This window comes from Phacochoerus africanus, chromosome 3 (assembly GCF_016906955.1).
Source record: "Phacochoerus africanus isolate WHEZ1 chromosome 3, ROS_Pafr_v1, whole genome shotgun sequence".
Classification (NCBI taxonomy): domain Eukaryota; kingdom Metazoa; phylum Chordata; class Mammalia; order Artiodactyla; family Suidae; genus Phacochoerus; species Phacochoerus africanus.
The window spans coordinates 67,395,721-67,411,874 of NC_062546.1; the positions used below are offsets into that span (position 1 = coordinate 67,395,721).

Below are 16,154 nucleotides of genomic sequence, written 5' to 3' on the forward strand. Positions count from 1 at the left end.
TCTGGATACAGGCCTTTTCCCAGTACTTTGACCACCTCATTCTTTGGACTTTTGTGAAGTGCAGAATCTAGCAGATATGTGCATTTTAAAACCAATAACATGTATTATGATTTGCCTCTGCTAAATACTTTAGATGTCTCTCCCATAACAAGTCATATTAGAAGTCCTCTCTCTCAGGCCTTTTCCAGTAAAGGTATCTTGTTAGGTAGATTTAATACTTTCTCCTGGAAAGAGGACTCATAGTAATTCATCTTCATCCTTTCTCTGGAGAGAGCCTGTTGAAGTTCACTCTCACACCTTCAGAGGCACAAACCAGTGCACAAGCAGGCTTGGAGTTCAGGGTTATTGCCCATCCAGGCTGGTGAACTGCCCAGAGCAGTGTGACGATATAGCCTCCTTGACACACTTTGCCTGGGCCCTCTTGGCTCCGCAGTGTACTTTCTGTCTCTGATAGGTTCCCTAGGGCAGGTACACAGCAAATACTGCATCCTCCTCTACTATTGGCCTTGCTCTCTTTGGCAAAGAACCAGGATTGGCTATACCCAAGAGATAAGCATGCTTCAACCACCAAAAGCTATGTTCTTTTGCCTTTGCTGGTTTTGCTTCCTCTGCCCACCTCCAGATAAGGACCTGCCCCAGGTTTCAAGCTTTTATGTAATTTGTTACTATTTACTTTCCTGTAGTGTTATTGCTATTACTTTCCTTAGGGACCACATTTATTCTCACACATTCAACTCCCACTCCTTGTTGATTTCTAAATCACCAGACTTACCATGGATCTGAGAAGGCTGTGAACTGTAAAATATAATTTCCTGCCATTTTTATACAGCATGAATTGGGTAGATGACTTGCTATTCATTTGGGAAATGACTAGTCATGAAAGACATTAAAATGGTCAGTAATGCCACAGTAAATACAACAGTACAGTGGTAGCATTTGAGTAGAAAGACAAGTGGAACAGAATAGAAAGTCAGGAAACAGCCTCAAATACACATGGGAATTTGTTATATGGTAAAGGTGGCATCTCAAACCAGCAAGGTAAGAATACACTTTAAGAAGCTGAGTTGAGACAACTGGGTAGTCAGGGGAAAAAAATAAGGTTGGTACACACAAAAAACAAAGCCAAAACAGTTCCAGGAAAGAAAATTTGAAACACAGAATGGTATTGGATAATCTCAAGGAACTACTGGTGTAATCATGATATAGAAGTTATGTTCTAAAAAGTTCTTACATGTTATTGATATATGTTGATATAAAGAAAATATAACATCTAAGGTTTACTTTAAATAGTCTCAAAATAGATGGGAGAATAAGGTAAAACAAGATTGGCAAAATATTCCTAGTTTTTGAAGCTGGATTATGGGTAGTTGGGGTTTATTATTACTGTTTTCTCTAATTTGTATAAGCTCAAAATTTTCTGTAATAAAATTAAAAAAAAATACAATATGAGTGACGTCCATGGAGTTGGGAAAGGCCATTCTGAATATGATTAAACACTCAGAAAGTATAAAATGAATGTTTTATAAATTCAATTACATTAAACAACAACTTCTATATAACAAAAAAAAAATCATAAGCAAAGTTAAAAAACAAATAACCTGGGCAAAATATTTTCAGCTCATGTTGTACACAAAACAATGGATAATCTCACTAATATGGAGGGAGCTACTAAAAATCAGTGAGAAATTTATCAGCAACATAACAAAAAAATAGCAAAGAACATTAATAGATATTTCAAAGAAAAAATGAATAAACTTTTAAACAACATGAGAAAAGCTGAGCATCTTTTTAAAAAGAAGTATAAATTAAAAGTATACTTTAGAAATTCCATATTTTGACTAGTCTAATAGGTAAAAATGTTTTCTAATACTCTCTTTTGAGGAAACCATGAGAAGTCAGTCATTTTCATACACTGCTGGTGGGAATGTGACCCCAAGGAGAAATTAAAGAACATTGTTAGAATTTCAAATGCATTTACCCTTGACTCAAAATCTCACCCCTGGGTATTTTGTCAACTGATAGTCTGCTTTCATGCAAAATAATATATTGCCATGATAGTCATTGCAGCACTGTTTGTACTAGCAAATGACTGAAAAAAAACCAAGTGCCCTTCAAAAGAGTATGTGTGTTTCTGTGGGGTATGTGTATGTATGTGTACACTCACACATATTTATATACACACATGAGGATGTTCCCTACATTCTTCTGTGAAAAAAATCCTAGGAAATATATATAGTCGTATATGTATATATCTACATATATATGAATGGAGATATGTATATATACATATGAATGTACATAAAGATGAATATCATGTCATTTTTACCTTACAGAAGGATTAAAAAATAAAAAAAACTATACATTGTCACAGATAGGATTAAAAACCATATGTATTTACTTATATGCATAAATACACTCAGTAACAATACACAGGAAATTAATGCAAGCAGCTGGAGGAACAGAGTAAACAATACACTATAAGGGATGGAAGTGGGAAGGAGATTTCTCAGAGTGTGCCTCATTTCACTGCTTTGATTTTTGATCCATATGAATGCATGACTTATTCAAAAATTAAAGCAGTTTGATTGTCTCTATAGTTTATGGGTAAGCACTTACTATAGAGTTAAATCTCAACAGTTCTCTCTAAATGGACGTGGGGTTTGGAAAACCCAAACAGCAGATGATACAAAACAGGATTTTTATTTGGCTTTGAAATGTATCAATTGGTGGTAGGGATGCGAGTACCAGACAATTCCCCATCCTAATTACATTTTGCAAATCCCATTGGTAAAGCTCCTGTGATCATATAAGAACACAGTCACAGGTGCCTGCAATACAAGAGCCGGTTAAGAATGTAGGTAAGGAAGATAAACATCCAGGAAGCCTGCCTTCCTGTAGAACTGAAGTGTTCTATCCATTTGAGTACATCATGCATGACTTTAGACTATTAGCAACACACATTGCTCTCTCCCTACAGGCCAGTAGGTGCTAATTTTTTCATCCCTAAGTAAGGTTCAAGCCCAAGATTCCACATTTAGAAGGATTTGTCTAAGCGGTATGTAGAAGATAATTTTTTTTTTTTTGTCTTTTTGCCATTTATTGGGCCGCTCTCGCAGCATATGGAGTTCCCGGGCTAGGGGTCTAATTGGAGCTGTAGCTGCCGACCTACACCAGAGCCACAGCAACGCGGGATCCGAGCCGTGCCTGCAACCTACACCACAGCTCACGGCAACGCCGGATCTTTAACCCACTCACTGAGCAAGGCCAGGGATCGAACCTGCAACCTCATGGTTCCTAGTCGGATTCGTTAACCACTGTGCCATGACGGGAACTCCATGAAGATAATTTTTAAGATTAAGAATCCACAACTGGGAGTTCTGGTTGTGGCTCAGCGGTAACGAACCTGACTAGCATCCATGAGGACACAGGTTCAATGCCTGGCCTCGCTCAGTGGGTTAAGGAACTGGCCTTGCCATGAGCTGTGGTGTGGGTTGCAGACATGGTTCAGATCTGTGACATCGCTGTGACTGTGGTGTAGGCTGGTGGCTACAACTCCGATTCAATCCTATCTTGGGAACTTCCATATGCCATGGGAGTGGCCCTAAAAAGACAAAAAAAAATGCACAACTGATATGAAAAGTATCTGACTCACACAAAGTAATTATTACATTCACATGATATACTTAATTTTGACAAATGCAAAAAACAGTTTTTACACACTCATTAGCCACATTGTTTTCTTGCCCCTAAATGAGAAATTTGTTAGGCTCTTTGAAATATGAGAAATGGCTCATCTCCTGGGACTCCATTTGAGGCTCTGAAATCCCAGATTTCAGCTTTCAAGCAGACAAGGGGAGGTGGCCTGGGAAGCCCCTCTCTTAGCCTTTAGCAGGAAGGCTTCCTAGGTAAGAGGAGCTGTAACCCACTCCCACAGAAAAGGATGCAGGGGTTCCTTGTGCACAGACAGTAAGGGCAAATTCCTGCTAATTAGCTGAGTGACATGCTAAATACTTTGCTGCATGGGGGCTGTTTCTCAGCATTTCAGTTTCCTTACATATTGAATCAAGCATTAAAAGTTAGTGCTAATATCGGGCAAGTCATTTAAACTCCCTGTGCATTAGTTTCCTCGTTATAAAAAGAGATGAAAATAATGATATGATAAATAATATAAATAATAACTCAAAGGAGTTAATATGTCACAAGCACTTAGAATAATATTTGGAGACAGTACAAAATAAATACTAGCTACCCGCGTGTAATATCTTAGAGGTGAATATGTTGAAAACTCTCTCTGGAACCAGACTTCCAGGGCTGTCTCCTGCGAAGTTACAGAATACATCCTCTGTCACCATTTTCCTTGGACTAATTAGCTCTGGTACAAATGGAAATTAATTTACTTTCCTAATATTGATTTGACCAGTGTTGAGTGATTTACATAATCCTCAGCTGGGAGGTCCCAGACCTGCATTCCTCTCTTTGGCAAATTTGTACGTCTTCCTCCCAAGGCAGTATTTGCTCATCACATCTTGTCTGAGAAATGACTTCAGATGAGGGTTAGGCAGAGACTGTCATTCCCTTTTCCCACCCTCTGTGCAAGGGTGGAACACAGGGAGCAGAGGAAGGCACTGCACACAGACAAGGGCAGAACCAACCAGCCCACCACTTCATGGGAGAGTTTAGAAGAGAACTGGGCATGGCCTGTTTACAAATGGAGGACAGAAATGCAGTTGGACTCTGGGATCTGGCATCTCCAAGCCTGTCTTTTCCATCACAAGGAGATACTAAATTGTCACAATGTGGAAGTAAACAGATAAAAGAAGGTTTTTAATCAGCAGTTTAAATATGTGCTTGTCTCTCCCCTACAGTGTCTCTTCTGACCACGGTCCAAGACAAAGAGGAAGGGACCAGAGATGCTGCCAGGAGCACAGCATGCAGAATGTTACAAAACAGCTCCCCTAAATCATTTCATCTTAGGGAAGAAAAGGGAATCATACTCAGTGTCTCTGATGGGAAGTGAGAGGATGAACTTTTTTCAGCTAATAAATTTGAAATAGACATCTGTCACACTCAAAATTTTCACCCATTACTTCTTTCTTTATACTTCTCTCATTTAATATGCACATTTTAATTAATCTCATAGACTAATCCAGTTTATACACCCTAAATGCATGAAACCCATTTTTTCAGTTGTTCAATCATTAGTTACGGAACACCTACCACATGCCAGGCATTGTTTTGTTCACTTCAGTGGCTTCAGTCCCTAAAACAAAGTGGTAGCTCTCCGAGATCTGGCTTGCTCATGCTTTGCTGATGGTTGCCTCCACAACTTCCTTTTTTTGGTTCTTTTTAGGACTGCAGCACAGTATATGTAAGTTCCCAGGCTAGGGGCCCAATCAGAGCTACAGCTGCCAGCCACAGCCATGGCCACACCTGATCTAAGATCTGAGCCATGTCTGCAATCTACACTGCAGCTCAGGGCAACAATGGATCCTTAATCCACTGAGCAGGGCCAGGAATTGAACCCGCATCCTCATGGATACTAGTTGGGTTCGTTACCCGCTGAGCCACAATGGGAACTCCACAACTTCCTTTTTTAAGCTAACATTTACCGAGGGCTTATGGGTGTCAGACACTGAGCACCATTAATTCATTTAATTCTTATGGTACTCCTATGAGGTGGGTACTACTGTTACCACTACTTTATAGCTGAAAAATTTGAAGTTTAAAGAGGGGATAAGTAACTTACCCAAGACTACAAAGCTAGTAAGTCAAAGAATGGGATTAAAATTCAGGTCCAATTCTAAACTCCTCTTTGTTTTTTTTTTTTTTTTTTTTCTGGTCATGCCTGTGGCATGTAGAAGTTTCCGGGCCAGGGACAGAACCCACACCATAGCCGCAATCTGAGCTACTGCAGTGATAACACTGGATCCTTAACCCTCTGTGCCACAAGAGAACTCCCTCAAACTCCTCTATCTTAATCTCTACACTAAACTGCATTCAAAATTTCTTAAATATAGTTGGCCATTATGGATATATTTGGTTTATAATAGTCTCTTCATTTTTGTTTAGTTTGCTGTGATTCTCATCTTCTGTACAATGTCTTCTTTCTAGCATCTAAAAAGACGATGACTTAAAAGCAATTGTATCAAGTCATGGAACCACGGCAGAGCAGGCTAAAAAATGATAGCCATTTGTCCATAAATATTTAAATATATGCATTACACTCCATTTATTGCATTATTCAAATTCTGGGCTTACATAAAAAGGTTTCTGGAACTTAGCAGCTGCCTCCTTTTGTGATCTCATGATTCTCACCCAAACAAGACTCAAAGGACCCATTTTCCAAATCAGTTTCCTTATATTTACACCTGGTCATTGATGTCATTTGCTTTCTTTTCTGACAACCCCAAAGTGACTCGGGAGGAGGATCAACTTGAATTCTCTCTAATTGCTTCCTTTCCCTTTCCCCAAACTTTGCATATTTTCCCCTAAAACCCCCTAAAGCCAAAAACATAGTTCAATGAAATGAGTGTGATTAAGCAAATTATGAACCAGCTCAGGGAGTTACTCTAATTGCTCTAATCAGGGCTACTTTTCTGGCTCTGTTCACAGGAAGCCGACCAGCCTGGAACACTGGCTTCTTGTCCATGGGGGGTGTGTTAGCAGATGGCAATTGCTGCCGCTGTTTTTCCAGGTTAATGTGAGAGTAGAGTTTGAAACCCTAAACTTGAACAATTATTCTCCTCAATGACTTCCTTATTTGGTCCCCAATAAACCCTGCCTTTAATCCCTGAATGCCCTAGAAGCCCACACAACAATACAGACCAAACGTCAGATTATTCCATGGGAAGAAGAAGGTGTGCGCAAAGCCAGTATCTGTCTCCCTCTCTCATCCCATTCAAGCTTCCTGAAGGCAGGAGTAGTCTTTCATCTCCTCCTGGCACAGAGCAGGAGCCCAAATGTTTGCTGATATCATGGGATGAAGAAAAGAGGTACAAAGGCAAAGTCACATTTTCTTTTAAGGAGTACTTGATGTGACAATGGATTTAATAATAAAATACTTGCATATGCATACTACACTTAAATGAGGATATTTCCTTAAAAAAAACTAAAAATATAGTTACCATATGATCCTGCAATCCCACCCCAGGCATATATCTGGAGAAAACCATAATTTGAAAAAAGATACATGCACCGTAATGCTCACAGCAGCGCTATTCATAATAGCCAAGACATGGAAGCAATGTAAATGTCCACTGACAGATGAATGAACTAAGATGTGGTACATATATACAACGGAATACTACTTAGCCATAAAAAAGAACAAGATAATGCCATTCTCACAACACAGATGCAACTAGAGATTCTGAAAAGTCAAGTCGGAAAAAGAAAGACAAATACCATATGACATAAATTATAGGTGGAATCTAAAAATGATACAAGTGAACTAATTTCAAAACAGAAGTAGACTCATAGACATAGAAAACAAACTTAGGGTTATCAAAGAGGAAAGGGGCAGCAGGGATAAATTGGGAATTTGGCCTTAGCAGATACTACTGTGTGTAAATTAGATAATCAGCTAATCTGCAAGGGCCTACGGTATAGCACAGGAAACTATAGTCAAATCTTCTAATAACCTATGATAGAAAAGAATCTGAAAAAGTATATAACTGAATCACTTTGCTGTACCCTTGAAATTAACACAATATTGTAAATCAACTATGATTAAAAAAAGAATGTTAAAAATGACATGGCTAGTTCTTATTACATATTTTACAGCAAAGATTAGCTGTAGATTTCTCACCATTAACTCAAAACAGTTAAAGGTTGCAAATCTGTATAAGAAAGAGAGAAAGAGGTTAAAGTGTAGGAGAAAAGTATCAACATAGAATCGGGAGCTTCCATTGGGAAAACAGCAGCAGTAGCAATAATCAGTATTCTAACAAGCTTGATTTGGTTATTAAATCCCTCAAGGAAAATTCCAGAACCTCAGGAACTTAATACCTTACAGAGGCATACTAGGTGGCTGTATATTAAAATACTACCAGCCTTGGAGTTCCTGTTGTGCGCAGTGGAAATGAATCCGACTAGGAACCATGAGGTTGCAGCTTTGATCCCTTTCCTCTGCTCAGTGGGTTAAGGATCCGACATTGCCTAAGCTGTGGTGTAGGTGGCAGATACGGCTTGGATCTGGCATTACTGTGGCTGTGATGTAGGCCAGCAGCTGTAACTCCAATTTGACCTGGGAACCTCCATATTACATGGGTGCGGTCCTAAAAAGCAAAAATAAATAAATAAAATACTACCAGCCCTGTTTGTTAGGCTTTTACTTAACTTTCTATACTTTATGGCAATGGCAGTTCATGAAGGAAGAGTTGAAAGAGTGCTGTCACTAGAATTCCTTTGGGTCTGGGTTCACTGGGCCCTATAGGAGGTCTAAGAAAACTTGGTAATGTCCTGTAGCTACAGCATGGCCACACCATGTATCCCATGCATTTGGCTTCCTTTTGTATGGTTGATTGTGTTGAGCACCGGATTAGAAGTTCACATTCAGCATCATCCATCCAATCTTATCTTTGGAGTTTTTTCCTTAGCTGAGGAAGTATTAATAAACTTTAAAAATGGAAAATGCACACATACACACAAATATATATACTTCTTTTTTCAGTTAATAAGCATCCATGAACATCTACATAGTATTCAGGAATGAAGAATTAGAAGTAAAAATTTAGTAAGACATGGCCATGCCCTCAAGCTTGAATATAACGATGAAGGCAACTCCACATACAAGTGGCAAATACAGAAAGTTGCTATTGATACAATGGACTGTGGAGTGTCACTAACTCTCCTACATTTACTTCTCTAAAATGCTAGTGATTCTTGTAGTGTGTAGTAGGTGGGGAAGCATATTATTTATGATGAAATCATATAGGAAATAAGCAAAGAACAAATCTACACACAGTTTGGCCAAACAGAGAAAATGTGTCAAGAAAAACATTTTTTCTTAAAGAATAAATAAATAAGCAGCATACTGGCTGAGGCTTTCTGCAGATACCACCAAAAATGGATGGGGGCAGACGGACGCTTACATCTGTGGCACCAACCAGGTATCACGTTGAAGTTCTGTGTCCATATACTAAACTAGGGATTGGGTAAAATCTTCGATGATTTTCAGCCAACTTCATAGCTCCCATGTCCCCACTCTTGGTTCAGAAATTTTACCCTTCCAACAAAGTTCAATTCTTCCAGAAGCATAAGGCACACCAGATATGTCAAGCTTGTGAGAGGGTGGAGATCAAGTTTGACTGATTACCAGCTTGTTCATTGCAAATTAAACCTCCAGGGTAGTAAGAAGTAACCAGCACGCCCCCGTCCTCCCAAGGAGAGCTTATCACAACACGTTCACCTTATTTTCCTAAAGGTATTCAAGACATCTTTTTTAAATGGTCTATTTCTATATGATTCAAAATAAAATAATTTTAACTTCTGTGAATTATTTGCCATCCATTAACTGAGGCACTGAGAGCAATGACTCTGACAATGAATATAATCCAAGAACCTATTTTCCTGGAATGTATTTGACTAGGAAAAAGTTGGATGCAAAATCATGTAGTCTGCTAAAATGTGTAATCACCTGAAGCCAACAAAGGGCTCTTCTGATATTTTGGACTGAAGCAGCCTCCTCAGGAGTGCAGGTGTAGTTCTGATGGTCTAGGTGGCAGCCTCACTGACTGGGACTTTCTGGCCCTGCCCATTGTGAGCATCCAGAGTTTCTAAAAGGCTACAGTGACTGAGGACTGACTGCCAAACTCATCACAGCTGGTCCAAGAACTGAGTTCTACCTTGAGTTCATTTTTAAGAGAGCATCTCACCCAAACAACTTATTTACCCTGCTTCTAAGGCCTCCCACGTCCATTTTAGATCCTCAGAATTTCAATCTTGCTTTGGGAAGATGCCAGTAATTCAAATATCCTTCTAAAAATTAAATGGCCACTACTGCCAGCACACCAAAAATACTAAATTGTTGAGAAATATCAGAAATCAAAATTCTATTACACAAATCAGTATGAAGTACCTACTGTGTGCTCAGCACTGTGATGACCAGGGTAGAGTTTTGCTGGAGTTATATTTTAAATATAAGAAAAAACTTTGACCAAAAGAACTAGTGAGATTAGATATCATACATGAAGTGACCACAGTGAGTACAGGGCAGAGGTGATTAAGAATTACAAGTGCTTTAGGGTACAAAAGTGATAACAAAAGTGCACCCACATACAATACTTCGTTTGAGTCTTATGACCACATTGGGAGGTAGGCAAGGGAGATATATTAATAGCCTCATTTTACAGACAAGGAAACTGGTCAAGGGCAGCCAAGGGCACCTTGCAAGTAAGTGGCAGAATTCCAGGATGGTAGTACTAGCATTTTCTCCCTGTTCTGTAATCTTGCCACATCACACTGCCTCCTTGCTCAGTAAGTACCATGGAAGGAAGAAAAGGGAGTGTGGAAAGACGTGAAGGGTGAGATGTAAAGGGTACTGGCAGGTAACAAAAAGGATATGGGGTCTTCATGGGGAAAGGAAGAGGGAGAACCAGGTAAAGAGCATGACCATCGGCTTAGAGGCAGAGAACTGGGAGAGAATAACTTACTGAAATGGGATCGGTATTAGAAGGAAGCAGGAGATAGGGTTTGATAGGAAAATTAGATAATCATGTAACTTGCAGACAGTTCAAGTCAGGAGTTGAGTTTTGGTCTTTCTAGCAATGAGACTCTTTTTTTTTGCCATGATCCATACAGAGGTTAACATGGTGTTCCACTAGTAGAGTCTGGGTATCTTGAATTCAGGAATGGGTGGCAGAAAGCCTGACATAGTTCTAAAATGTTGAGGTGGATGTGTTTTATACAATTCATCACCCAATTCATTTGGACATCACTGAACAACAGCAAAGCTAAAAATACTCTGATTATAAGGAAAAGGGAATACAGAAGAGAATTGATGTTTATAAATTTATGATGGATTAAGCCATTTTAGATTGATTGACTTAAAACTTATAAAATATGATGTCTCCAGGATTCAGGATTGACAAAGGTAAAATTACCTGCATTGTTAGGCTTTGCTTTGACTCTGCGTTCAGCCAGCTTGTTATTAGGCTGAACTAGGGGTAGCCCCACAGGCCTGTTGGAGTTTCAACAGATGAAGGGGATTTGAGTGGGATGGGAGGTGCTCTGGGTCCCTCACCCACACTTGAATGAGAATAGGTCTGATTTTGTAAAAATCGATTTTATTAGGATATTCCACAAAGTTTCATTTGGGTAAAGGGTTCCATAGCTGAAAATATTTGAAAAGCCACTGATCTAGCCCAATTTCAGTCACAGACAGATGAGGAAGCAGCACAGAGAGGTTCAGGGTCTAGTTCAAGGTCACAGGGCAAGTGAGGCCATTTGAGGGGCATTTACAACTACTTTAAATTGGGAACTGAGGAGTTCCCACTGTGACTCAGTGGGTTAAAAACCCAACTGGTATCCAGTAGGATGTAGGTTTGATCCCTGGCCTTTCTGAGTGAGTTAAGGATCCAGCATTGCCACAAGCTGCACGTCATGGACGTGGCTGGGATCTGGCATTGCTGGGGCTGTGGCGAAGGACTCCAATTTGGCTCCTAGCCTGAGAACTTGGAACTTCCATGTGCTGCGGGCACAAAAAAAAAAAAAAAAAGGACTCCTACAATTCAATAGCAAAGGCCCTGAATAGACATTTTTCAAATAAGACATACAAATGGCCAACATGGACATGAAATGATGTTAAATATCACTAATCATCAGAGAAACAAAAATCAAAACCACAATAAATTATCACCTCACACCTGTTAGAATGGCTGTCATCAAAAAGATAAGAAACAGCAACTGCTAGCAAGGATATGGAAAGAAGGGGACCCTGTCTACTGTTGGTGGGAATGTAAACTGGTAGAGCTACTATGGAGAACATTATGGCGGTTTCTCAAAATGTAGCAATAGAACTCCCGTACGATCCAGCAATCTTACTTTTGGATATATATTTAAAGGAAATTAAACCAGTATCTCTAAGAGATATGTACAATCCCACCCCCCAATACATTCACTGAATTATTTACAATAGCTAAGATACAAAAACAATCCAAGTGTCCATCAACGGATGAATTTTTTTAAAGAGGTATGTGTTTTCTTGTATATATGTGAGGAATATTATTCAAACACTAAAAAAAAAAATAAAAAAAGAAGAAGAAGAAGAAGACCATCCTGCCAATTGCGACAACATGGATGAATCCAGAAGGCATTATGCTAAGTGAAATAAGCCAGACACAGAAACGTAAATAGTGTACGCTATCATTTAAAAGTGGAATCTAAAAAAGTCAAAGTCGGAGTTCCCATAGTGGCAAAGCGGAGACGAATCTGACTAGGAAGCATGAGATTGCAAGTTTGATCCCTGGTCTCGCTCAGTGGGTTAAGGATCCAACGTTGCTGTAAGCTGTGGTGTAGGTCAAAGATGTGGCTTGGATCTGGCATTGCTGTGGCTGTGGCGTAGGCCGGAGACCACAGCTCCAATTAGACCCCTAGCCTGGAAACCTCCATATGCTGTGAGTGCAGCCCTAAAAAGACAATAAATAAATAAATAAATAAATAAATAAATAAATAAATAAATAAATAAATAAAAGTTATAAACCAGAAAGAATGGTGCTTGCCAGGGTGGGCCGTAGAGGAAATGGGGAGGTGCTGATCAAAGGACACAAACTTTTAATTATGAATAAGTTCTGGGGGTCTAATGATCAGCATGGTGACTATAGTTAACACTGTATTGCACACTTGACATTAGCTAAGAAAGCAAGTTTTAAGTGTCTTCACCATAAAAAAGGTAACTATATCAGGTGACAGAGGTGTTAATTAATACTGGTCATCGTTTTACAATGCATACACGTATCCAATCACTGTATTATACACCTACATACAATTTTGTCAATTTTATACACACTTTGGTCAATATGAATTCAGTAAAGCAGCAGGTGGCTGGTGGGGAGATCGGGCAACAGAGAACTCAGAAAATAAATCATTTAATGTCCTATGACGCCCCTGGCCAGGATCCCTCCAGGCCCTTTACTGTATCTGCAGCAGGGCCAGTCCCCGATACCCTAAACCGACCAACAGAGGCAGCAGGGCCATGTTGGGGAGAAGCCCCTGCACACACTCAGCCAGGCTGGGCCTCAGGGCAACAGCAGGGGTGCCCACTCGAGCTTGTATCAGCATTAAGCTTCTTGCCAACAAATTAAACTTATGGAGCTTCTAATAAGGAAAGGGACTGGTTAATACTTTACTCTGATTCATTCATATTTCAACACTTGATTATTTCTTTTTTTCCTCATTGCAGTCGCTTTTAGGAGACTAAAGCCAAAACAAAAACAAAAACAAAACAAAAAACCACCCCAAACCCCCACCTTTCGAAAAGATGTGTGTGCCCTGGGGAAGCTAAAGGCAGGTTTGGAATATTGCTGTTACCAAAGAATTATGACCCAGAAGCAGAGAATCATTAAATCTGCTGTTTCACTTGTATAACAGCATATAACATTGTACCTATTCCTGCATTACCCGCTGAATCAGGAAGTTGAGGGGCAGAAGCCCAGCAGAGCCCCTAGTAAATCTGTCTTTTTGTATTCCAATCATAAAAATTTATTCCCTTCACTTTTTCACACAGGGCCTACCGTCACCTTAACTGTGTTTATCGAGACAGACAAAGTGTCTTTGCCAAAGCTAGATATTTCTCTTCTTTGACAGCAAGCACTGATTAAATCTACCCAGAGAAAAGTTAGGCAAACCAGAACTCACCTTCTTGCCAGTTACAAAGGGACAGACTTTCAATTCTGGTATTTCCTTATCTTACTGTCAAGAAAAATAAACAAAAGTGATAGAATTTTATAAAAAATTTCTACTCAAGATACAGCTGTTTCCATTTTAACTTAGGCTTAAAGATTTCTTACCAGTTTAGTGAATTATCTCATCTAACTAAACTCCTAAACTATGCTACCATCTATAAGTTTAGGAAAACTGGAGTGAATACAGATGTTACACAAACCAACAGCACAAGCTAAGCTTTCCTCTGGCAGGACTGGATGTGACCATTTCAGGATGAAGAGTTCTGAGGGGATTGTGACTTTGTTTGCAGTGACATTAATGGTAAGAGATACTTCCAAAAGGGACTGTATGGTATGAAGTAACAACAGCTCCCTGCAATCTAATTCCTTTGCATTCAGAATGCCCAGTTTAAAAAACAACAAATCAAAATGACCTTTCTGGCACTCACCAATACTGCAAACAGAAATATATCCCAGTTAGAAAACTGGGGAGAAAAATTATGTTTGTGGCATAGGTGCTGACCTGAACAACAGAGCCTATTTTTTAATCATTCCTGTTAGAAATATAAAATCACTCTAAAATAGGTTACCCAGCTCTCAGTGCTTCACGAGCAACTCATCAAGATGAAAGCCCCAGATTTTACAATAGTTATTACCATCGTCAGCTAGCTGCTGACTTATTGAAATGAGTGAACTTGGCGTGAGCAGTAAAAGATCTCATGCTGCCTTTGAAAGTCATCTGCATAAATGTAGAGCTTTCTAAACCTCATCAAAGACCCATAATTATGCCAGGAGAAACTGACCCTCCATCTGGTAACTGGGTGCACAAACTTCCCTGTCCATTATCCTGAACAATGGCACTTAAGGATCACTGTGGGAAAGGAAAGCAAGCCTCCCAGCATGCAATTCTTTTCTTGCCTGCCCCTAGTCAGTGATTCTGAGATCATGGAGTACAGCTGGAACTTTCCCCCCATGCTCCCAAACTTGGGTATTTACAAAAGTGACTAATGAAGAAACAGTAAGTCATCTCCTGACACTGTGGTAGGCAGGCAAGAGTGAAAACTGACAGGGGTACTCTTTTATTCTTGGGAGCTAGATAAGAAAAGTAATTTCTATCCTACTAAGCTCTAAAGGGCTGCCTTTTGTCCTGCCAGGGAAGGTGTAAAGCATGCTTTTTGCAGACTGGCCTGGCCTCTGACGGATTTATTGACAAGACCTACTGGCTAGAGTAAGTGCAAGGGTACACCATTTGTTAAGAAAAAGAAGAATGGATATCAACAACAGCCTTGCAGGACTTCATAAAATGGTCATTTGGCATAGAAGATCAGGTCTACAATGCATTCGTATCACGAGGAAAGTACAGGTATTTCTGAAGTTTAAAGGAAAACAACATTTCAAAAGCAAGGTGAGTTAGCTGCCAGTGTCTGAAGCTGTTGGAAATGCATAGCTGTTTATTTTTGACACCCTGCTCTGTGATCTGGGCATGGCTTCTGCATAGTTTAAATCACTTCTGTTATCTGTCATGGGCTAAAAGGACCAGACATTCAGCTAGCACAATTTGGTCTTGTTTGAGAGGGGTGGGTGAGTGCTGAGTGATAGAAAACTGACTTTGATTTAATTCTGCACTGACCCCTAAGCAGTGACAAGATGTTTTCATTATACCATTTTATAATTTTAATAAAGCTCTGACATTATTGGCTGACAATAAAAGAAAGAACAATGAGTCACTATCTATATGTCTTATTCTATATAAAAAAAAAAAAAGCTGGGTTGGGAGCCCAGTTGCTTCTCAGCTTTAGTATTTAAATATCTAGCCCCCAGCAGAACACAAGTTTTTCTCAAGGTTTAGTGTCATGGATTTAACTCAAGTCCAAGAAACCTTGTTTAGATCCTGAACTCAGGCTCTGATCATCACTATCAGGAACTGATTAACTCAAGAAAATTGCTTAAGAGCCTCAGTTTCCTCATTTATAAATCAGGACAGTAAAAATTTCATTTTCAGGATTGTGGTGAGAAGTAAATGATAAGAAGCAGTGAATTAATTATAAGTGTGTTTCACAATGCCTAGAGTATATAGTAAGTGCTCAATATATGTGACTTCCCTTCAAAGTTTTTTCACTTTCAATTGTGGCAAAGGAACAGGGCCAGGGAATATAAAAGGTTGACACCATGTGAGCTTTCCTGTTCAGGTGGTAGATAGAGCTGAACCACTATCAGCACTGTAAGCAGGCTCTGGGAACCGCCTACTGAAGCAGCTCATTTCAGGGAAGAAACAAA

At 39.5% G+C, this 16,154-nt stretch overlaps 1 protein-coding gene across 2 annotated transcripts in view; it reads right to left on the reverse strand.

The window, feature by feature from the left end:
* LYPD6B (LY6/PLAUR domain containing 6B) overlaps nucleotides 1-16,154 on the reverse strand; it is a 221,993-nt gene that overhangs the window by 36,668 nt on the left and 169,171 nt on the right. Inside the window, exon 1 of one of the 2 annotated variants that reach the window (XM_047771964.1) lies at nucleotides 13,852-13,908. The exons of the other annotated variant lie outside the window; for it this stretch is intronic. The gene's annotated coding sequence lies outside the window, so the exon portion shown is untranslated. Of the gene's footprint in view, nucleotides 1-13,851; nucleotides 13,909-16,154 lie in introns of those variants that run through there. 2 annotated transcript variants of the gene reach the window in all.